This window comes from Pleurodeles waltl, chromosome 6 (genome assembly GCF_031143425.1).
Source record: "Pleurodeles waltl isolate 20211129_DDA chromosome 6, aPleWal1.hap1.20221129, whole genome shotgun sequence".
NCBI lineage: Eukaryota > Metazoa > Chordata > Amphibia > Caudata > Salamandridae > Pleurodeles > Pleurodeles waltl.
Genome location: NC_090445.1, coordinates 1,429,538,415 through 1,429,564,138, shown reverse-complemented (window position 1 = coordinate 1,429,564,138; position 25,724 = coordinate 1,429,538,415). Strand labels below are relative to the sequence as shown.

The following is a 25,724-nucleotide window of genomic DNA, read 5'->3' as shown; positions in this document are numbered from 1 at the left end:
TATCAGCCTAGGTCATTTTAGTGTTAAGAAAATTGAAATGTGTTGCACTTTTATTTCAAGTCTGTGAGCTATAAAGCTGTTGGTGTGCAGGAACGTCTGCATTTTAATGGTTAATGTGTTGGACTAATGAGAGGAAACAGTGGTGTCTTTTGCATCTCTTATGGTTTGAGATAGGCTGTGTAGCATTTGTTCTGCTTGTGCTTTGATGATACTGCGGTGTGGTAAGAGAAAAGGAGAGGGTTAAAGGGAATTAGTGGCAAAGTATTATAGCTTCTCTTCTCTGCTCCATTTCCATAATACACTTAATTGTATTGCTGACCTCTATGATTAAGCAAAAACCCTTAGTGGTTCTATTTGTTATTAATGCTGTTGGCTTTGATTTCTTTTTTTTTGTTTATTCTTCCAATACTTGACCAGTGATGTCTTGCCTAACTATAATGATTGACTCCACGTGAAGCATATCTCAATATTGCTCACACAAAAATGGAAAGAGTAAACACTACAGCACCAATATTAAATCAATTCTTGTTAGCTAGCTAGTGTATAGAAGTGAAAAACTATGCACTTTTATATGATGAGAATACATTAAAGGAAGTATGCACTGTACTATTTTCATGCCCTTCCCACATCTTGCATCCAGACGTTACAGATACAGTTGCTTAAGAAGCTAAAAGCAGAAGCTATTGGGCAACTTATCTTGCTGATGTTGCATTGAAGGCCAACATTTACTTTGTGATTGTATCTTGTGATTCACTGATGGTACGGTGGACCTAATGACCATTACTATCAAAAAGTAATCATAATTTGATAAGGCATCTTTTTTAAATCTCTTGCATAATTTTTTAGTAATGAATACCTACTTTTTAAGCCTGGCTGCTACTTCCTCATCTACTATATATCTTAAAATCAGAAATTCATAGGAGAGCACAGCCAGCTGCTGTTGGATATAGGTCTGCTGAAAGGTAGCCAAGAATCTATCAAGGCCAAAGGCTGTGTTCACTTTCAATATCTGATTAACTTGCAATGTTTTTTCAATATGAATAGGCCACACTGCAGAAAATGAATTCTTTTTTTATCATTGAAGTTTACATAACAGTCTGCGTCCCATCTGAACATTTGTCCTCTTAGAAAAATGTTACCCTGGATCATTTATGAATACCTATTTTTAGATTATTCAATGTTTACTTGTCCTAACTGTACAATAGGCAAGCTAGGCTCCACACAGAACAGTGAAGTTGACAGATTAGTTGTAAGATCTGGAATAATTTATGGCAAGATACATAGGGTAGTATAAAAAATAACCTTGCCAAAATTGAACACAGAAAAGCCCTCTCGGGTAAATACCCCTTTTCCAGAGGACACAATTTCCACCTATATATACTGACCACTTTATATCATGCATCACAAGTATATTTTTTCTCAAAGCAGTACAGTACTAAAAATTGTATAAAATTATGGATCACATCTCTTTTGCGGTGACAAAAACTGCAGCTCCTAGAGAAGAGCAGTTCTCGATTAAACTTTAACAAGCCCTTTAAAAAAAAAACTATTAATAATGGAATTCTGAGCGAAAACATACATCTAAATATTGAATCCTGGTGGAATGATGGACTGTTAGTGCTAATGCATTTATTAGCTAGGGTGACTAGGTAAGAAAGGAATCTCAACAATGTCAAACACATAAAAGGTCGTAGGAAGAATGCTTTCAACAAGTCTGGCCACTTGCTGTTGTTCAGGGTAGCATCCCAGCCCATCGTTCTTTTGTCCACCATGCCACCTCAGCATGGAAACATCCTAATGCAGGCCAGCCTTGACCCTGCTCTTCATCGGATCAGTCTAGCCCAAACTTTCAAGCCAGGTCCTCCTGTAACTTTTGCCCAGCAGACTAAACAAGAATACTGACCCTTCTATTACTTCTCCCCCTTCTCGAACGTTCCACAGAAAGTTAAAAGTGTACATCTACCTGTTTGGGATGCAGCCTCAGAAGCTACCAAAAGACTTTCAGCAGATTATTTGACACGCAGTTGGTGCGAATCAGGTAGAGTTGGACAAGGTCATAGTTTTTCATCCTCCTGTTCCATCTCACCCCTAGTAAAATATCTTTAGTTTCCTCTCAGGATTTTGTTCATCACCATTTGACCGTTGGGTTTTATTGTTTCTTCAAAAATGACACATGATTTCCTCAGACCAGTGGCTCTTACAGATTGTCAAGAAAGGGTTACACACTGCCATTTTGCATTTGTGCCCAAAGCTAAATATAACTCACGCCACACAATGCACAATTTTCTCATAAATACTTTTATTGGAAATGTTACATTGATAATATCAATGATGTTTTAGAAGATGCCATGACTGATATAGGATAATTAACAGTGCATGGCGAGGGTGTGAGTTAGTTACCTTTGAGCACAAGTTATAATTTCTTGAGATAAGTATAACTATAACTGCTGAATTTCACTGTGCTAGCCTTCGGCCAACTACCCACATGCATCCAAGCCCTTTGACCAAACCCCCAAAGGCAGCCAACCTAGGAGGGGAACAAGCAGCAACTCCATCCCCTGGGGCCTGGCACATTTTATGGGTAGTAGGGCATTTGCGCCCCCTTCCCACAAGGCCAATTTTGGCCCTAGAAACATCATCCCCCAGGGGCCACCACTGGATATATGGGGAGAGGGAAACACAGCCCCCTTCCCTGGGCAGATTTCGACCCCAGGGACCCCATCTCCCGCTGTCTGACATATTGTAAATGGGGAGGGGGCACACAGTCCCATGCAATGGGCTGATTTTGGACCCCTGGGTCTCATCCCAGAGGCCTGACGAACTATTAAAGGGAGAGGAGGCCGTACAATCCCCCTCCCATGACCAATTTTGACCATGGGATCCCAATCCCCTAGTGCCTGGCCAATTACTGAAGGGGGGACTCAGGGCTGATTTCGTCCACAGGGACCACATCCCCCTAAGGCTCAACCAGTAAAGTGTGGGTGCCCAGGAGCCTCTTCAGCGCACCCACTACTTCCTTCATGGGTGTAGCCCTGTGTTCCCAGCCGCCTTCCTGCATCCAGTGGAAGCCGGCTTTGCTGCAACTCACAGGGAGCGGCTAAAACTGCTGCTCCATGTGGGTGGGAGTAATCTTTTCACCTGTTTCCCTGCCCTTTTCAGTGCGGGCAGGGAAACAGATAAAAAGTCTGCTGCCTGTAGGCAGGAGCATTTTTCATGCTCCCACCCGCTGGGAGGGGGTTTAGAGTGTGCTCACGCTTGGAAGGAGCTTTGACATTTTTCCCGCAAAGCCAGAGCAAATGCAAGTTTCCCTCTCATTGCGGGCAGTGAAACTGCTAAGTCCTGGGGGTGGGCACCTCAATACATAGCAGGAACAGGGCCTGGAGGATGAGGTACCCAGGGCCATTAATGGTTCCAGGAGGGGAGCAGCCTGGCACCTCTCCTTTTTTTATAAGGCTGGAGAATGGGAACCCCTGGCTGAAATAGTCTTTGGATGGGGCTACGTGGCCCTCTCTTCTTGTTTACAAAAGCAGCTGGGCCCTGGGAGATAGGGTCCCCCGGGGCAAAATAAGCCCGGGTGGATGTGCTGGACTCCCCTCTCCGTTTTTAGAATTGGCTGGGCTCCAGTAGATGAGGTCCCAGATCCATAATCACCCTGGGGAGGGAGGGGGTCATGCGCCTTAAGGTAACTAACACGCGCCTTCGCCATGCACTGTTAATTACCTCAGATAATACAGCACTCATGACATTAACAACATCAGTGTAACATTAGGAGTAAAATTATTGATGCGATAACTGTGCGTGGCAGAAGCGTGAGTTATAGTTACATTACGGCATGAGTTATAGTTACTTGAGATAACCATAACTACAATTGCTGAATATCTCTGGTTTTGTACGTTTGAAATGTAAGCTTAACTATAACATCCCTGTCACCTTTGTTTTTTTTTAATTGAATTCCTATTTTTTTTTAATTCCATTTCCTAACAATAATGTCCCTGGAACTTTTGTTTTTTCAGTGAATATATGTGCGTACGTAATAAGTATGTATAAAATGTGTGTGTGTGTGTGTGTATATTTGATGTGTATATATATGTATACATTATGTGAATGTGTGTGTGTGTGTGTATATATATCTATATATATATATTTATATATATATATATATATATATGTTCGATGGCATGTGTAGCTGCAGATACACATGCTGTGCACATCCCGCCATCTGGTGTTGGGCTCGGAGTGTTACAAGTTGTTTTTCTTCGAAGAAGTCTTTTCGAGTCACGAGACCGAGGGACTCCTCCCATTTCGGCTCCATTGCGCATGGGCGTCGACTCCATCCTAGATTGTTTTTTTTCCGCCATTGGGTTCAGACGTGTTCCTTTTCGCTCCGTGTTTCGGGTCGGAAAGTTAGTTACAATCTCGGAAAAATCGTCGGTATTGTTTGCGTTCGGTATCGGGTTAGTTACAACAGATCGACACCGACTTTTGAAGAGCTCCGGTGGCCCTTCGGGGTTTTTTCGATCCCCCGTCGGGGCCTGATCGGCCCGGCCACGTGTCTCTTCAAGGCTGATGGAACGGACCCCATTCCGCTTCTGCCCAAAATGCCATAACAAGTATCCATATACAGATCAGCATCTGGTCTGTAACTTGCGTTTGTCGCCGGAACACAAGGAAGATACTTGTGAAGCCTGTCGAGCGTTTCGGTCCAGGAAGACACTAAGAGACCGAAGAGCAAGGAGACTGCAAATGGCGTCGGCGCCGACAGGACGAGAGCGTTTCGAGGAGGAGGAAGAAACATTTTCCATCCAGGAATCGGACCCGGATGAGATCGATCCCGAAGAAACGCCGAAAACCGTGAGTAAGACGTTGAAACACAAAACTCACGAAAAAAACACTAAAGCCCAGGTGACGCCACCGTCAGCAGGCCATGGCTTAACCCGAAAAATAGGTGACCGATCATCGGCACCGAAAAAGGGCACGCTGGTGGCTAAGTCATCCGACTCCGGTCGAGATACCGCCACACAGCAATCTCGGGCCCGAGATAGTGGCTCCGAGCAGGTTCGGCACCGAGATAGCGGCACCAAAATGGGTCGGCACCGAGAGACCACGACACCAAAAGTAAAGAAGGTTTCGTCGGAACCGAAAAAAGCAGCCGAAAAGGTTTCGATACCGAAACATCCGGCCTCGGAACCGAAAACAAGTTCCTACACTGAGGAACAAGGACTGTCCCCACAAATGAAGACACATAGATTTGGACAGGAATTGGAAACAGTAGAGCCAGACTATACACAAAGAAGGCTCCATATCCAAAAAGAAACAGGGAAGATCAATACTCTCCCTCCCATTAAAATGAAACGCAAACTTGCCTTCCAAGAAAAAGACAAGCAGCCACAGGCAAAGGTGGCTAAACAAGTAACCCCGCCACCATCTCCACAATGCTCTCCGCAACCATCACCGGTAGCCACTCCACCAATGATGCAATCCCCAACTCATACAGGAATGAGTCAAGATGACCCTGACGCATGGGACCTTTATGACGCACCAGTGTCAGATAATAGTCCTGAATGTTATCCAGCTAGACCGTCGCCACCAGAGGATAGTACAGCCTACGCACAGGTGGTGTCGAGAGCAGCGGCATTTCATAATGTCAGCCTGCATGCTGAGCCCATTGAAGACAACTTTCTTTTTAACACACTGTCGTCCACACACAGCCAGTATCAAAGTCTTCCTATGCTACCCGGAATGCTAAAACACTCCAAACAAGTGTTTGAAGAGCCTGTAAAAGGAAGGGCCATTACTCCAAGAGTGGAGAAAAAATATAAACCGCCACCAACAGACCCCGTGTACATCACACAACAGCTAACACCGGACTCAGTTGTAGTAGGGGCAGCGCGCAAAAGAGCGAACTCACATACTTCAGGAGATGCACCACCTCCAGATAAAGAAAGTCGAAAATTTGACGCAGCAGGCAAGAGGGTGGCGGCACAGGCAGCAAACCAGTGGCGTATTGCCAATTCACAGGCTTTGTTGGCCAGATACGATAGGGCCCATTGGGACGAAATGCAACACTTTATAGAACATTTGCCCAAAGAGTTCCAAAAGAGAGCGCAGCAGGTAGTAGAAGAAGGACAGAGTATCTCCAACAATCAGATACGGTCAGCAATGGATGCTGCAGACACAGCTGCTAGAACTGTCAACACAGCAGTAACAATAAGGAGACATGCATGGCTGCGTACATCAGGATTTAAACCAGAAATACAGCAAGCTGTGCTGAATATGCCATTCAACGGACAGCAGTTGTTTGGGCCGGAGGTGGACACTGCGATCGAAAAACTTAAGAAAGACACTGACACGGCCAAAGCCATGGGCGCACTCTACTCCCCACAGAGCAGAGGCACATTTCGAAAAACACGGTTTAGAGGGGGGTTTCGAGGACAAAGCACAGAACCCACAACCTCACAAACAAGACCCACTTACCAGAGCCAGTATCAGCGGGGAAGTTTTCAGTGACAATATAAAGGGGGACAATTCCAAAAGAATAGAGGGAAGTTCCAAAGTCCCAAAACTCTTTAAAACAAGCAGTGACTTCCAAGTCACACATCCCCAACACATAACATCTGTGGGGGGGGAGACTAACCAAGTTTTACAAACATTGGGAGGAAATAACAACAGACACTTGGGTCCTAGCAATTATCCAGCATGGTTATTGCATAGAATTTCTCAAATTCCCTCCAAACGTCCCACCGAAAACACACAATATGTCAAAACAACATATAGATCTTCTAGGACTAGAAGTTCAGGCATTGCTACAAAAAGAAGCAATAGAATTAGTACCAAACCAACAGAAAGGGACAGGAGTTTACTCTCTGTACTTTCTCATACCCAAAAAAGACAAGAGTCTGAGACCTATACTAGATCTCAGAACATTAAATACCTACATCAAATCAGATCACTTTCACATGGTGACATTACAGTATGTAATCCCACTGCTCAAAAAACAAGACTACATGACAACACTAGACCTAAAGGATGCATATTTCCATATACCGATACATCCTTCAAACAGAAAGTACCCAAGGTTTGTATTCCAAGGGGTACATTACCAGTTCAAGGTGTTGCCATTCGGAATAACAACTGCGCCAAGAGTTTTTACAAAATGCCTAGCAGTAGTAGCTGCACATATCAGAAGGCAGCAAATACATGTGTTCCCATACCTAGATGATTGGTTAATCAAAACCAACACGCTAAAACGGTGTTCACAACACACGAAGTACGTCATAGAAATCCTCCACAATCTAGGTTTCTCAATCAACTACACAAAGTCACACCTTCTGCCGTGTCAAACACAGCAATACTTAGGGGTGACAATCAACACAGCAAAAGGGATTGCCACTCCAAGCCCACAAAGGGTTCAAGCATTTCACAATGTAATAAAGACCATGTATCCAAAACAAAAGATACAAGTCAAAATGGTGATGAAACTACTAGGCATGATGTCCTCATGCATAGCCATTGTCCCGAACGCAAGGTTGCTCATGCGGCCCTTACAACAGTGCCTAGCATCACAATGGTCACAAGCACAGGGTCAACTTCTAGATCTGGTGTTGATAGACCGCCAAACATACACCTCGCTTCAATGGTGGAACAGTATAAATTTAAACCAAGGGCGGCCTTTCCAAGACCCAGTGCCACAATATGTAATAACAGATGCCTCCATGATAGGGTGGGGAGCACACCTCAATCAACACAGCATCCAAGGACAATGGGACACTCAGCAAAAACAGTTTCACATAAATCACTTAGAACTATTGGCAGTATTTCTAGCGCTAAAAGCATTTCAACCCATAATAAGCCACAAACACATTCTTGTCAAAACAGACAACATGACAACAATGTATTACCTAAACAAACCGGGAGGGACACACTCAACACAGTTGTGTCTCCTGGCACAAAAAATATGGCATTGGCCGATTCACAACCACATTCGCCTAATAGCACAATTTATTCCAGGAATTCAGAACCAGTTAGCAGACAATCTCTCTCGGGATTACCAACAGATCCACGAATGGGAGATTCACCCCCAAATACTAAACAAATACTTCCAGAATTGGGGAACACCACAAATAGATCTATTTGCAACAAAGGAAAACGCAAAATGCCGAAACTTCGCATCCAGGTACCCACAAGATCAGTCTCAGGGCAATGCGTTATGGATGAGCTGGTCAGGGATATTTGCTTACGCTTTTCCCCCTCTCCCACTCCTTCCATATCTGTTAAACAAATTGAGTCAAAACAAACTCAAACTCATACTGATAGCGCCAACATGGGCAAGACAACCTTGGTACACAACAATACTAGACCTCTCTGTAGTGCCTCATGTCAAACTACCAAACAGACCAGATCTGTTAACACAACACAAACAACAGATCAGACATCCAAATCCAGCATCACTGAATCTAGCAATTTGGCTCCTGAAGTCCTAGAATTCGGACACTTAGACCTTACACAGGAATGTATGGAGGTCATAAAACAAGCTAGAAAACCTACCACTAGACATTGCTATGCAAATAAGTGGAAAAGATTTGTTTATTACTGCCATAATAATCAAATTCAACCCTTACACGCATCTGCCAAAGACATCGTAAGATACTTACTACATTTGCAAAAGTCAAAGCTAGCTTTCTCTTCCATAAAGATACATCTTACCGCAATTTCAGCTTACCTGCAAATTACTCACTCAACCTCACTATTTAGGATACCAGTCATAAAAGCGTTTATGGAAAAACTAAAGAGAATTATACCACCAAGAACACCACCAGTTCCTTCATGGAACCTCAACATTGCCTTAACACGACTCATGGGTACACCTTTTGAGCCCATGCACTCTTGTGAAATGCAATACTTAACATGGAAAGTTGCATTTTTAATTGCCATCACATCTCTAAGAAGAGTGAGTGAAATTCAAGCATTTACCATACAAGAACCATTTATTCAAATACACAAGCATAAAGTAGTTCTACGGATAAATCCAAAATTTTTACCAAAAGTTATATCACGTTCCACTTGAATCAAACAGTAGAATTACCAGTGTTCTTCCCACAGCCAGACTCTGTAGCTGAAAGAGCACTACATACATTAGACATCAAAAGAGCGTTAATGTACTACATTGACAGAACAAAACTAATTTGAAAAACAAAACAATTATTTGTTGCTTTCCAAAAACCTCATACAGGTAATCCAATTTCTAAACAAGGCATTGCTAGATGGATAGTTAAGTGTATTCAAACCTGCTATCTTAAAGCAAAGAGAGAACTGCCTATTACACCAAAGGCACACTCAACCAGAAAGAAAGGTGCTACCGTGGCCTTTCTAGGAAATATTCCAATGACCGAAATATGTAAGGCAGCTACATGGTCTACGCCTCATACATTTACCAAACACTACTGTGTAGATGTGTTAACGGCACAACAAGCCACAGTAGGTCAAGCAGTACTACGAACATTGTTTCAAACAACTTCAACTCCTACAGGCCGAACCACCGCTTTTGGGGAGATAACTGCTTACTAGTCTATGCACAGCATGTGTATCTGCAGCTACACATGCCATCGAATGGAAAATGTCACTTACCCAGTGTACATCTGTTCGTGGCATTAGTCGCTGCAGATTCACATGCACCCACCCACCTCCCCGGAAGCCTGTAGCCGTTAAGAAATTGATCTTGAACATTTGTAAATTTGTAAATTTGAAAATATATTACTTTAAACTACATTATGTACATTACTCCATTGCATGGGCACTATTACTAGCATACACAACTCCTACCTCACCCTCTGCGGGGGAAAACAATCTAGGATGGAGTCGACGCCCATGCGCAATGGAGCCGAAATGGGAGGAGTCCCTCGGTCTCGTGACTCGAAAAGACTTCTTCGAAGAAAAACAACTTGTAACACTCCGAGCCCAACACCAGATGTGCACAGCATGTGAATCTGCAGCGACTAATGCCACGAACAGATGTACACTGGGTAAGTGACATTTTCCATATATATATATATATATATATATATATATATATATATATATATATATATATGCTTGGTGGCATGTGTAGCTTCAGATACACATGCTGTGCATTATCCTGCCATCTAGTGTTGGGCTTGGGGTGTTACAAGTTGTTTTTCTTCTAAAGAAGTCTCTTCGAGTCCCAAGATCGAGTGACTCCTCCTCTTCAGTTCCATTGCGCATGGGCATCGATCCCATTGTTAGATTGTTTTCTTTCCGCTGTCTGGTTCGGACGTGTTTCCTCTCGCTCTGAGATTTTGATTCGGAAAACTCTGAAAAACTCTCTTTTTGTCGGTATTGTCTCAATCGGGTTTATATATTCCATCGACACAGCAGTACCGTTGGGGAAACAACTTTGTTCGCCATTCGGGGCATGCACCGAACTCTGGCCTATTCGGGATGACCGCGTGGAAAGCCTCATGGATCGGACTCCATTCCAATTCTGTCCTCAGTGCCACGCAAAATACCCGTACACAGACTAGCATCTGGTTTGCAGCCTTTGCCTTTCCTCGGATCATCAGGAAGAAAATTGTGAGGCCTGTCGATCCTTCCGATCGAAAAAGACTCTTCGAGACAGGAGGGCACGAAGACTCGAAATGGCATTGAGAAGCAGTGAACATCTCAACATAGAGGAAGAAGAACTGATGCAAACAGCGTTCTCAGTTTGAAATTCCGAACAGGAATCAGAAGAAGACAGACCGGTCACAGCAGGACATGTGCGTACGCCTGCCCCTGTACCCTCACAAAAGAAAAAACACAAGGCCTTGTGTACGCCACTGCCAGAAGACAATAGCTTGGCCCGAAAAAAGACTGGCGGTGAGCAACTTACCAGTTCGGCACCGAAAAAGGCCACTCCTCCGAAAACAGCGGAGGCAACAAAAAGCTCCGTGTCCGACTCCAGTAACCACCATTTTTCGGAGTGGAAAATTAGAAAATCTGTTTCGGAGCCACAACCTTTGTCCACAACATCTTTTTCGATCCCGAAAAAGCATGCTTCGGAGCCGTAAAGGCCAACTTACACAGAGGAACATGGACTTTCAAAAAGACTTAAAGAAAGCCACAAAACCTCTGAAATGGAGTTTGAATTACAGGCAATACTTGAAGTTCTGGATGAAAGACAGTCCAGGATCCACATCCATAAGGAAACTTGGAGAATTAAAACAGCACCCCCTTTGAAAACAAAAAGGAAGCTAGCCTTTCAGGAGGAATTGGACACTATGCAGCCTCCAGCAAAAGTGCCAAAGCAGAAGGAGAAGCCACCACCTCCTCAATCTTCTCCTCAATCTTCTCCTCCTCATTCTCCTCCTCACTCTCCACACCTACCTATCTCTCTTCCTACTAGTCCTACACCAGTGTAGTCACCCACTCACTCTTATGACTCACAAGACATTGTGGACCCATGGGACCTTTATGATCCAGATCCCATTCCTAGTAATGATCCAGACAGCTATCCCTCTAAGACATCACCACCTGAAGATAGTACTGTCTACAACCAAGTTATAGCTAGGGCTGCAGCATATCATGGTGTCACCATGCATACAGAACCCCTAGAAGAGGATTACTTATTTAACACCCTATCCTCAACACACTCTAAATAGCAATGCCTTCCCATGCTCCCAGGCGTAATAAAACACGTGGATCAGATATTTAGTGAACCTGTTAAGGCACGTATAATAATACCTAGGATAGAGAAAAAATATAAACCCGCACCCCCTGGCCCTGATTACACCACCCATCTCGTACCTCCATATTCTTTGGTAGTTAGCGCTGCCAGAAAAAGAGCAAACAGTCACTCATCAGGAGATGCGCAAATCTAGACAAAGGGCAGCCATTTCAAGACCCTGTGCCTCAGACCATAATTACAACAGATGCATCAATGATTGGTTGGTGAGCTCCCCTAAACAATCACAACATTCAAGGGCAATGGGATGTCAAACAGAAACAGCTACACATAAACCACTTGGAGTTATTAGCTGTCTTTCTAGCACTCAAAGCTTTTCAACCTCTTCTCACACAGAAGAATGTTCTTATCAAAACAGACAACATGACAACCATGTATTATTTCAACAAACAGGGAGGAACACATTCATCCCAACTGTCCCTTCTAGCCCAAAAGATTTGGAAATGGGCAATCCACAACCAAATTCATCTATTGGCACAGTACATCCCAGGGATAGACAATCAATTGGCAGATATCCTCAGCAGAAATCACCAACAAACACACCAAAAAGGCCAACTTACACAGAGGAACAATTTACACAGAAATCACCAACAAACACACGAATGGGAGAGTCATCTTCAAATACTTCAAAAATACTTTCAAAAGTAGTGAACACCAGACATAGCTTTTTGCCACAAGCAAAAACACAAAATGCCAAAACTTTGCATCCAGACACCCACATCCCCTATCCAAGGGCAATGCTCAATGGATCAATTGGTCAGGGATATTTGCATACGCTTTCCCCCCTCTCCCACTCATTCTGTTTCTATTCACCAAGTTGCGTCAAACTTAACTTAACATAATACTCATAGCACCAACATAGGCATGTCAACCATGGTACATAACATTATTAGATCTGTCAGTAGTACCACACTTCAAACTCCCGACCAGATCTATTGACACAAAACAGAGGCCAAATCAGGCATCCAAATCCCAAGACACTCAATCTAGCAATTTGGTTCCTGAGGTCATAGAGTTTGGATATTTAGAACTCCCATCAGAATGTATGGAAGTTATTAAACCAGCAAGAAAACCCACTACTAGACAGTGCTATGCGAACAAATGGAAAAGATTTGTATATTACTGTCAATCTAAATATATTAACCCTCTTACAGCATCAGTACAAGAGATTGTATGTTATTTACTTCATTTACAAAAATCAAATTTAGCATTCTCTTCAATAAAAACTCATCTTACTGCAATTTCAGCATATTTACAAAATATACAACACAGCTCTTTATTTAGAGTGCCTGTCATTAAAGCTTTCATGGAAGGATTAAAACGCATCATTCCACCCAGAACACCACCAGTTCCTTCTTGGAATTTAAATATAGTGCTTACATGACTTATGGGACCACCATTTGAGCATATGCACTCGTGCCAAATGCAATTTCTAACATGGAAGGTTGTCTTCCTAGTGGCAATTACTTCTTTAAGGAGAGTAAGTGAAATACAAGCCTTTACTCTTGAAGAACCGTTCTTCCAAGTACACAAGCATAAAATTGTACTAAGAACACACCCAACATTTCTTCCAAAAGTTGTATCACCATTTCATATAAATCAAACATGGAACTGCCGGTCTTCTTCCCACAGCCAGATCCTGTGGCAGAGAGATCTCTACAAACATTAGACATCAAAAGAGCTTTAATGTACTATATAGAAAGAACTAAACCATTTAGAAACACTAAACAACTATTTGTTGCCTTCCAAAAACCTCATACAGGCAATCCCATATCAAAACAAGGTTCAGAAAGACGGATTGTAAGATGCATTCAAACATCCTACATTATAGCCAAAAGACAACTCTTAGTTACTCCTAAAACACATTCTACAAGGAAAAAAGGTGCAACAATGGCTTTTTTAGGAAATATACCAATGGCTGAAATATGTAAAGCAGCCACTTGGTCAACACCACATACATTCACTAAACACAACTGTGTAGATGTATTTTCACAACAACAAGCCACAGTAGGCCAAGCTGTACTAAGAACATTATTTCAAACAACTTCAACCCCTACAGGCTAACCACCCCTCTTTTATGGGAGGACAAACTGCTTTGTAGTCTATGCACAGTATGTGTATCTGCAGCTAAACATGCCATTGAACGGAAAATGTCACTTACCCAATGTACATCTGTTTGTGGCATGGGAGGACAAACTGCTTTGTAGTCTATGCACAGTATGTGTATCTGCAGCTACACATGCCATTGAACGGAAAATGTCACTTACCCAATGTACATCTGTTCGTGGCATGGGAGGACAAACTGCTTTGTAGTCTATGCACAGTATGTGTATCTGCAGCTACACATGCCATTGAACGGAAAATGTCACATACCCAATGTACATCTGTTCGTGGCATGTTCCACTGCAGATTCACGTGCACCCTCCCACCTCCCTGGAAGCCTGTAGTCATTGTTACAAACATTTCTACTAATGCATATATATTTACGTTAGTATGGACATCTCGATCACTTCTTTCGTACCCTCTGCGGTAAAACAATCTAACAATGGAGATGATGCCCATGCGCAGTGGAACCGAAGAGGAGGAGTCACTCGATCTCGTGACTCGAAAAGACTTCTTCGAAGAAAGACAACTTGGAACACTCTGAGCCTAACATTAGATGGTAGGATAATGCACAGCATATGAATCTGCAGCGGAACATGCCACGAACAGATGTACACTTGGTAAGTGACATTTTCCATATATATATTTCACAAAGAAGTCACTCCATTAACAATGAAAGCCCGGTTTCCACAGCCTATCGCCGCATGTATGACGCCAGCACCACCAATCCAGGTTCCAATTTTCTATTATTTCATCTCATAAAGTATAAAAGTGCTGAGTGCAAAAATCCAGAACACACATGGCAACGCGTTTCGTCCTGATCCTTCGACTGGCCATAGAGTTAAGTGCAGAGTGAGTTTATTTAAACCATGTGACCACTCCCCAACACCAAATAAAAATCATTACCTACTTTTGATTGCTAACTAGTACACATCTTTCATGATGTCTTTACCTCTACCTCATTATATCAAGTATAAATTGTTTAAAGTCTGAGGACCTTATTCGTTTATATATTTTCTGTGTTGTGTGCATGTGGGTAAAGCACCCTTTACTAATTCTTATGTTCTACAGAATGTGGGCGGGTGGATATTGTAATCAATTTTTCAAATACAAACTTACGTCAGCCTATCGATCCTGAACATATATTGCATTTTGATTTTTTTTTTTTTTGTTTTATTATGCCCTGTATTTAAATTACAACAGGCTAAACCCAAGTTTGTTTTTTAGTAGGTGAAGTACCTTATCCATAATCTACCTATCGCTCATCCACACATCGCTCATATAACGTATTGTCCGAATGCGGTAATCTCATCTCTATTATACGTTCTATAACATATGTCTGTACAGCAGGTTTCCAAAATCACCCCTTACTCATGATGTTACATTTCTAAATCGGTCTACAGTCACATTTTCTCTTATCCTATATCTGATAGCAAAAAGTACACCTATTTACTCATTGAGATTTAACTAGATTATCTATGTTTTGATTAATCTTCATAAGTGTCTATGCAGTTCTGCATCCATGTTCAAACCCCAAGGCATTTCACTTCCAATCAAGATAATCCATTTGGATTCCATCCTCCTAAGTTTCAATTCACAATCTCCTCCTCTCATATTGGGTTTTATATGATGAATACCATAGTATTTTAGTCCTCTTTGTTCACCTTGATGTTGCTCCCAAATGTGTTTGGCCATTGAATATGTTGGATCCCGATTGTTAAGGGCCCTGAGATTTTGTAGTATCTGAAGTTTGAATGTATTTACTGTGCTACCTACATATTATTTTTCACCACAGGTACACTCCAAAACATAAACCACATAGGGAGTATCACAATTTATCCTTTCTCTAATTTTCATTTTTCTACCATCCGATATTCTAAAATTCGTCATATTCTTCCCAAAAGTGCATGCTTTAGACTGAGTGCATTTCCAGAAACCTTGTCAATTATCCGTTAGCCAATTAGACCTATTTTCTTTATATGGAGTCCAGTAACTGCTTGTTAAATGATCACCTAATGATGGTGCCTTTCTATAGGTGATCGAAGGATATTTGGGCAAGGGCTTGTGTAATGTCTCATCCAAAAGTAATAAATGACCAAAAAACTGTTTGATAACTGGAAATTGACTACCTGCATCAAAGCGCATGATGTATCTCACATCATTCATTTTTGAGTTAACTTGGTTGTTTTTCATTTTTGGTATCGAGAGTTCATCTGTTATGCGCTGCATTGCTCTCCTTAAGGCGTCATTCAACACTGATTCTGGATGCCCTCTATTATAGAATCTGTTAAAAATATCATCCATTTGATTCGTCAGTTCAATTTCCTCTGTGCAGTTTCGTTTTACACTCAGAAATTCACCGTACGGCACACTCCATTTCAGAGCCTCTGGATGTCCACTATTGGCATGTAACAAGCTATTTGCACTTGTTGGTTTCCTATGCATTTTCGTGCAGATCATTTCATTTTTAATATACACCCCAATGTCTAAGTAGTTAATCTCTTTGCTACTGAGTTCATATGTAAATTTCAGCTGTAGGTGATTATCATTTAGAGAGGTGATAAATTGCACTAGAGTCTTGTTCGCCTTCCCATATAAGGAAGAGGTCATTGATGTACCGTACCCACAGAACAATTTGGTCTAATATTTCTTGATTGTTATCTTGCCACACTGTTTCTGACTCCCACATGCCCATCAAAAGATTTGCATATGTTGGTGCAAAAGAAGTCCCCATGGCCATCCCTAGTTCTTGTAAATAGTATTTGCCATCAAATATGAAGATGTTATGAGTCAGACAATACTGTAATATTTCTATTAGCGTTCCAGTGTGTTCCAAAAGACTGATGGATCTAGATCTTAAAAAATAGCGACATGCTTCCAAACAATCTTTATGTTTAATTGACGTGTAGAGGGAGACAACATCAGTCGTGGCCATTATATAATTATTTTTCCAGGGTATGTTGTTGATTCTTTTCAAGAAGTCCATGGAGTCCCTTAAATAAGATGGAAGTCTATGGACATACGCAAATAGAAAAATGTCTATAAATCTCGAAGTATTCTCAAGTAGCGATCCAATTGAATTTACCATTGGGCGACTAGGTGGATTGGATCTGTGTTTGTGGATCTTTGGCAAGAAATATATTGTAGGAATGATGGGATGTTCCACTTTTAGATATTTATATTCTTCTTCCTCCAATAGTCCTTTGTCCACTCATGTCTGTAATTTCTGATGATATTCCACAATGTATGTTTCTATGGGATTACTTTTCATCTCTCTATAGTTTTTTTGATAATTCAGTTGTCTTTTTGCTTCCTTGACATAGTTTGACCTATCCATCAGTATGATGTTTCCTCCTTTATCTGATGGTTTAATAATGATTGTATTGTCTTCACGTAATTATTTTAATACACTCCAGTCTTCATGTGTCATATTTGAATACCCACATTTCTTATATTTCCTTGAAAATCCCATTGCCATCTTTGTCAATTCATCTGTCATAATTTCTTGAAATATATCTATCTTATTTCCAGCCGGAAGTTGAGGACAGAAGTGTGTCTTGGGTTTACATTGACTGGATGTTGTTACATTCATTGGTAATCCCAGAGATAGACACAAGTCATGGTCAGACAAATCTTTATAATTTATTTCCACTAGATTTGCTGTGGATTCCTGTTCTAGTGCAGACAGCGCTCTTAAAGATCCAAAGTCTGATGTTACCAATGGGGATATTTGGTGAGATTTTGTTGTCTCCTGTCTATTTATTCTTGATGCATAATATTTTTTCAGTTTTCATTTTCTAGAAAACTTATATAGATCGATCCATGCAGTTGCTAGATCCATAGATGTCACTGGGCAGAAACGTAAACCTTTATTCAACAGTCTCAGATGTTTCTTTTCAAGACATTTTGAAGAGAGATTGATCACCAAGTTCTCTTCTAACAAAGTTTCTTCCCATTTTAGAATATTCTTCACTTTTTTTCCTTTTCCTCTGCCCCTGGGATCTCCTTGTCCTTTTTGTCCCATCCTGTTTTGTGTTCCTCTTCTGGGTCTCCTTGTTTCCATATGATACAGCTGCATTTCTCCTGAAAAGTCCAACTTTGGTCCCCCCTACTGGTGGTGACTTGTCCCACAAGCTCACATCAGAGCTTTCAATGCTTGAAGGGGCTTTGTCTCTCCCAATTGAGCTATCCTTATTTTGTTTGCAGTAAAAGGAATCAAAACATTTTGCAAATGTGAAAATTCGTCCTGTGGAGTAATCTATCTTATCTCTGAATTCTTTTGCTTTTTTCAACTGTATCTCTTTCTCATGTTTCTCCAATCTCTTCTCCATTTCTTCTATCATCTTTTTCACATCTTCCGTAGATTTTATGGACTGTATTTGATCTTCAACATCCTTAATTTTGAGTAAAGTCGTCTCCAGTTTACGTTCTGCTTGTATTATTAGGGTCTGCATTAGTTTCATAGAGCATTCTGTTGTGTCCGTCTGCCATTGTCTAAGTAGATCCAAGTCCATATCATTTAAAGTGGACAGTACAAATATTCTTAAGCCCCTTGGAACCCTTCCATTCTCAATATATTTCTGTAATGTGGTTTTCTCCCACCATTTATTGATCTCCATTGTTTTTGCTTGTTTCAGTTCTTTCATTAATATGTTAAGAGGTAATTCACGGTTCCTAGGAGTTATTAAACCCTGTGTACTTTTCTCTCCTCCTTCCTCAAACAATGTTTCTGCAATTTGTTCCTGTTTTGAGATTCTTTCAGCCATTTTTAGCAATCTAAGTATTGTTATATATATATATATATATATATATATATATATATATATATATATATATATATATATATATATATATATATATATATATATATATAAAATACATACTACTTGTACCTCGTGGAGTGCGGTGAAATCTTTTTGGAATTATACAAATTTCGAGATTGGTCCTCTCTGTCACTGGGCACAGGCAGTGGAGTGCGCCGCCCAGCAACTCTTCGACCACTTTGTTTTACACACACACACACACACACACATATATATATATATATATATATATATATATGTAAAATATGTACAAAAATACTCCCATCTCTGGATGCAATCCACACGCTGTTTAATTTCTACTTCCTCCTTTCTGGGCTGAAAATGGCTCTCTCCGTTGATCAACAACAATTCTTTATAATTCGAAATAATACACCAGAGAGATTCGAGGTACGCTCACAGTTTTCACAGGTCATTCCAAATACTTCCCTTTCAAATTCAAATTACCATGTTCATTATTGCCTAAAATGCAAGTTTTGTCACTTACTTTAAATCAAGTCCATATTATAAGTGTCCTGTTATCTGTCTTAGTTTAAACAAGAACAAATATAAGGCTCGTGTCTTTTTACAAAGTCAAAAGTCACTTCAAATCTAAACCAGCATTTCTCCACACGATGAATTAATTAAGCAAACGCCTACCATTGTAGGAGAAGGGGCCCTCGTTCCCCATTAGGGAGAGGAACAGATTTTTCTTCTCAAAAGTGTTCCTATATTAAACTCCGATGTTAATTTAGTTTGAGATTTCAATTCCTCATGTTCTTGTTGTTTGTTGTCCATCTGAGGAAACGTTGTTATAAACAAACTTTCTTTGTCGCTGACCCTAGTACTCCAATCTCCACAAAGCAATGCTGATTACGAGTCCAACACATAAAGCCGTTTTCCAGTCGCACGTTGCTTTCTACTTTCTGTGAAGAGGAGCCTCTGTGTGATTTCAGCATCCACCTCTCATTTGCAGATGAAAGTACGACCCTCTTCTTATTCCTTGTATTATTCAATGCATGTCAGGCAGAGAACGGAGCGGAGTTCTTTTCAACGTGATTAATGACATTTACCGGCAAGGAAAACTCTCGCTCACCCTCGAGTGCTTGGCTGCTGCAGTCTGGTTTCCCCAGCCTGTTGCCGCATGTATGATGCCAGCACCACCAATCCAGGTTCCAATTTTCTTTTATTTCATCTCAGAAAGTATAAAAGTGCTGAGTGCAAAAATCCAGAAAACAAATGGCAACGCGTTTCAGCCTGAGCATTCGACTGGCCATAGAGTTAAGTGCAGAGTGAGTGTATTTAAACCATGTGACCACTCCCCAACACCAATTAAAAATCATTACCTAATTTTGATTGCTAATTATTACACATCTTTCTTTTTGTCTTTACCTCTTTCTCATTGTAACAAGTATAAATTGTTTAAAGTCTGATGACCAGCTTTTTCTAATGTCTTTCCTCCTTTATAAGCTTATTTGTTTATATATTTTATGTGCATGTGGGTAAAGTACCCTTTACTACATTCTTATGTTCTACGAAATGTGGGCGGTGGATAATTTAATCAATTCTTCAAATACAAACTTACGTCAGCCTATCAATCCTTAATATATATTGCATTTTAATTTTTTTAGTGTTACTATGCCCTGTATTTAATTTACAACACACACACACACACACACATATATATATACAGGGAGTGCAGAATTATTAGGCAAATGAGTATTTTGACCACATCATCCTCTTTATGCATGTTGTCTTACTCCAAGCTGTATAGGCTCGAAAGCCTACTACCAATTAAGCATATTAGGTGATGTGCATCTCTGTAATGAGAAGGGGTGTGGTCTAATGACATCAACACCCTATATCAGGTGTGCATAATTATTAGGCAACTTCCTTTCCTTTGGCAAAATGGGTCAAAAGAAGGACTTGACAGGCTCAGACAAGTCAAAAATAGTGAGATATCTTGCAGAGGGATGCAGCACTCTTAAAATTGCAAAGCTTCTGAAGCGTGATCATCGAACAATCAAGCGTTTCATTCAAAATAGTCAACAGGGTCGCAAGAAGCGTGTGGAAAAACCAAGGCGCAAAATAACTGCCCATGAACTGAGAAAAGTCAAGCGTGCAGCTGCCACGATGCCACTTGCCACCAGTTTGGCCATATTTCAGAGCTGCAACATCACTGGAGTGCCCAAAAGCACAAGGTGTGCAATACTCAGAGACATGGCCAAGGTAAGAAAGGCTGAAAGACGACCACCACTGAACAAGACACACAAGCTGAAACGTCAAGACTGGGCCAAGAAATATCTCAAGACTGATTTTTCTAAGGTTTTATGGACTGATGAAATGAGAGTGAGTCTTGATGGGCCAGATGGATGGGCCCGTGGCTGGATTGGTAAAGGGCAGAGAGCTCCAGTCCGACTCAGACGCCAGCAAGGTGGAGGTGGAGTACTGGTTTGGGCTGGTGTCATCAAAGATGAGCTTGTGGGGCCTTTTCGGGTTGAGGATGGAGTCAAGCTCAACTCCCAGTCCTACTGCCAGTTCCTGGAAGACACCTTCTTCAAGCAGTGGTACAGGAAGAAGTCTGCATCCTTCAAGAAAAACATGATTTTCATGCAGGACAATGCTCCATCACACGCGTCCAAGTACTCCACAGCGTGGCTGGCAAGAAAGGGTATAAAAGAAGGAAATCTAATGACATGGCCTCCTTGTTCACCTGATCTGAACCCCATTGAGAACCTGTGGTCCATCATCAAATGTGAGATTTACAAGGAGGGAAAACAGTACACCTCTCTGAACAGTGTCTGGGAGGCTGTGGTTGCTGCTGCACGCAATGTTGATGGTGAACAGATCAAAACACTGACAGAATCCATGGATGGCAGGCTTTTGAGTGTCCTTGCAAAGAAAGGTGGCTATATTGGTCACTGATTTGTTTTTGTTTTGTTTTTGAATGTCAGAAATGTATATTTGTGAATGTTGAGATGTTATATTGGTTTCACTGGTAATGATAAATAATTGAAATGGGTATATATATTTTTTTGTTAAGTTGCCTAATAATTATGCACAGTGATAGTCACCTGCACACACAGATATCCCCCTAACATAGCTAAAACTAAAAACAAGCTAAAAACTACTTCCAAAAATATTCAGTTTTGATATTAATGAGTTTTTTGGGTTCATTGAGAACATGGTTGTTGTTCAATAATAAAATTAATCCTCAAAAATACAACTTGCCTAATAATTCTGCACTCCCTGTATATATATATATATATATATATATATATATATATATATATATATATATATATATATATATATATATATGTATATATATATATATATATATATATATATATATATATATATATATGTACAGGGAGTGCAGAATTATTAGGCAAATGAGTATTTTGACCATATCATCCTCTTTATGCATGTTGTCTTACTCCAAGCTGTATAGGCTCGAAAGCCTACTACCAATTAAGCATATTAGGTGATGTGCATCTCTGTAATGAGAAGGGGTGTGGTCTAATGACATCAACACCCTATATCAGGTGTGCATAATTATTAGGCAACTTCCTTTCCTTTGGCAAAATGGGTCAAAAGAAGGACTTGACAGGCTCAGACAAGTCAAAAATAGTGAGATATCTTGCAGAGGGATGCAGCACTCTTAAAATTGCAAAGCTTCTGAAGCGTGATCATCGAACAATCAAGCGTTTCATTCAAAATAGTCAACAGGGTCGCAAGAAGCGTGTGGAAAAACCAAGGCGCAAAATAACTGCCCATGAACTGAGAAAAGTCAAGCGTGCAGCTGCCACGATGCCACTTGCCACCAGTTTGGCCATATTTCAGAGCTGCAACATCACTGGAGTGCCCAAAAGCACAAGGTGTGCAATACTCAGAGACATGGCCAAGGTAAGAAAGGCTGAAAGACGACCACCACTGAACAAGACACACAAGCTGAAACGTCAAGACTGGGCCAAGAAATATCTCAAGACTGATTTTTCTAAGGTTTTATGGACTGATGAAATGAGAGTGAGTCTTGATGGGCCAGATGGATGGGCCCGTGGCTGGATTGGTAAAGGGCAGAGAGCTCCAGTCCGACTCAGACGCCAGCAAGGTGGAGGTGGAGTACTGGTTTGGGCTGGTATCATCAAAGATGAGCTTGTGGGGCCTTTTCGGGTTGAGGATGGAGTCAAGCTCAACTCCCAGTCCTACTGCCAGTTCCTGGAAGACACCTTCTTCAAGCAGTGGTACAGGAAGAAGTCTGCATCCTTCAAGAAAAACATGATTTTCATGCAGGACAATGCTCCATCACACGCGTCCAAGTACTCCACAGCGTGGCTGGCAAGAAAGGGTATAAAAGAAGGAAATCTAATGACATGGCCTCCTTGTTCACCTGATCTGAACCCCATTGAGAACCTGTGGTACATCATCAAATGTGAGATTTACAAGGAGGGAAAACAGTACACCTCTCTGAACAGTGTCTGGGAGGCTGTGGTTGCTGCTGCACGCAATGTTGATGGTGAACAGATCAAAACACTGACAGAATCCATGGATGGCAGGCTTTTGAGTGTCCTTGCAAAGAAAGGTGGCTATATTGGTCACTGATTTGTTTTTGTTTTGTTTTTGAATGTCAGAAATGTATATTTGTGAATGTTGAGATGTTATATTGGTTTCACTGGTAATGATAAATAATTGAAATGGGTATATATATTTTTTTGTTAAGTTGCCTAATAATTATGCACAGTGATAGTCACCTGCACACACAGATATCCCCCTAACATAGCTAAAACTAAAAACAAACTAAAAACTACTTCCAAAAATATTTAGTTTTGATATTAATGAGTTTTTTGGGTTCATTGAGAACATGGTTGTTGTTCAATAATAAAATTAATCCTCAAAAATACAACTTGCCTAATAATTCTGCACTCCCTGTATATATATGTGTGTGTTTGTTCAATGGTATGTGTAGCTGTAGATAAACATGCTGTGAATGAGTTCGCCATCTAATGTTCGGCTCGGGATGTTACAAGTTGTTTTTCTTCGAATAAGCTTTTCGAGTCACGAGATCGAGTGACTCCTACTCTTTGGTGATAGTGCGCATGGGCATAGAGTCCTTTGTTAAAATGTTTTCTTTCTGCCGTCCGGTTTGGACGTGTTTCCTCTTGGTCAGGTGAGTCTCAGTTCGGTAATTCTGAACTTATTCTATCTTTTCTATAATATCAGTATTGTTTTTGATCATGTTTCCATCTATATTCGATCCGATTTAGACCGTTAAGGTCCTCGGTGTCACGCTAAATGTCAGTACACCGATCAACATTACGCGTGTAATCTCTATCTGCAGACCGTCAAGAAGAGAATTGTGACACCTGCAGATCTTTTTGATCTAAAAAGAATCTTCAGGACCCTGGAGCTCATTGTTGCGAAACGGTGTAGAAATCCACAGAACGGAGACAGGACATCTGCGGTGAAGAACCTGCCCAAGAAGAAGTTCGTCAAGGGGCAGTCTTTTCCATCCAAGACTCAGACTCTGAAGAAAACTCTGATGGCAACAGTCACTATGTGCCTGTGGCGCAGTACGTGAGTACAACTGCCCTATCGCACCACACAAAAATGACAAAAAAGACTCCAGCACTAGTCGTTGATCCTCCTCTGCCTTCGGGCCATGGTTAGATTTGAAAAGAAATTCTGGATGACCAACCTTCTGGTTCGGCACCGTGATTGAAGACTAAAGTGCATTCGGCATCGACCAATCAGACTCCTACACCAGTCTCGGAATTGAGCCAAATATCAGAGAGCACATGTTCGGAGCTGAAAAGATCAACAACATCCTTCGAGACGATGTTTCGATTCAATCAAAACACAAACTTTGAGTCGAAAACCATGGGTAGTAAAGAAACTACTTCTACCCAGGAATCTATGGACATACAGCCTATTTTAGAGGTGATGGATGCTAAACAGCGAACAATACACATTCAGAAGGACACAAGAAAAATAATTGCCTTCTCTCAAATGTACTTTAAAAGGAAATTGACTTTTAAAAGAGACTTCAGAGGTTGTACCTCCACCAAAGAAGGTCTTTAAAGACAAACAACAGGAAGAGGCTATAGAGCAGAGACTGCCTTCACTACCTCATTCTCCTGTTATTCCTTCAACACCACCACCATCACCTACATATGAAGCACAATTATCACCACATACATCTGCAATTTCACCAAATAGGGGTGATCTTAGCGATGACCAGCAGGACACAGATCCATGGGATACCTATGACTCTGATCTCATTCTACCAAATGACCCACATCTAAATCCTTCCAGACCATCACCTCCAGAAGACACTACTGCATACATCAAGTAGCGGCTAGAGCTGCAGCCTATCACAGTGTACAAATGCATACAGATAAGAATTCCTTTTTGACACACTAAAGTCAGCACATTAGTAATATAAATGTCTTCCCATGCTTCCAGGAATGCTCAGACATGCTTCTGATATTTTTCAAGAGCCTGTTAAAGCTAGGATTATCACTCCTAGAGTGGATTAGCAAAATATAAACCAGCACCCACAGACCCTGTGCTAATAAGAACTCAGTTACCCCCTGATTCAATTGTAGTTGGTATAGCAAGGAAAGGGCTATCAGTCGGTCCACAGGAGATGCCCCTCCTCCGAATAAAGAAAGCAGGAAAATTGATCCAGCTGACAAAAGAGTAGCTTCACAAGCTGCAAATCATTGGAGATTAGCCAATTCACAAGCTCTCTTGGCTAGATATGATAGAGCACGCTGGGATGAAATGGAAGCGCTATTACAATACCGCCCTCCAGAACATCAAAAAAGAGGACAGTAGATAGTCAATGAAGGGCAAGCAATATCTAATAACGATATTAGATCTGCTATGGATGCAGCTGATACAGCAGCTATATCAATTAACACCAGTGTGCGTAATAGGAGACATGCCTGTTTAAGATTTCAAACCTGAAATACAACAGGCAGTACTTGAGTGCCTTTTGATAAGCAATACTTGTTTGGCATGAATGTTGACACAACTATAGACAAAGTTTAAAAAGACTCAGAAACGGCTAAAGCTATTGG

General features: G+C 41.1%; 1 protein-coding gene across 4 annotated transcripts in view; it reads left to right on the top strand.

The window, feature by feature from the left end:
• Positions 1 to 25,724, top strand: part of DLG5 (discs large MAGUK scaffold protein 5) — a 1,179,851-nt gene that overhangs the window by 541,638 nt on the left and 612,489 nt on the right. The window lies entirely within an intron of this gene.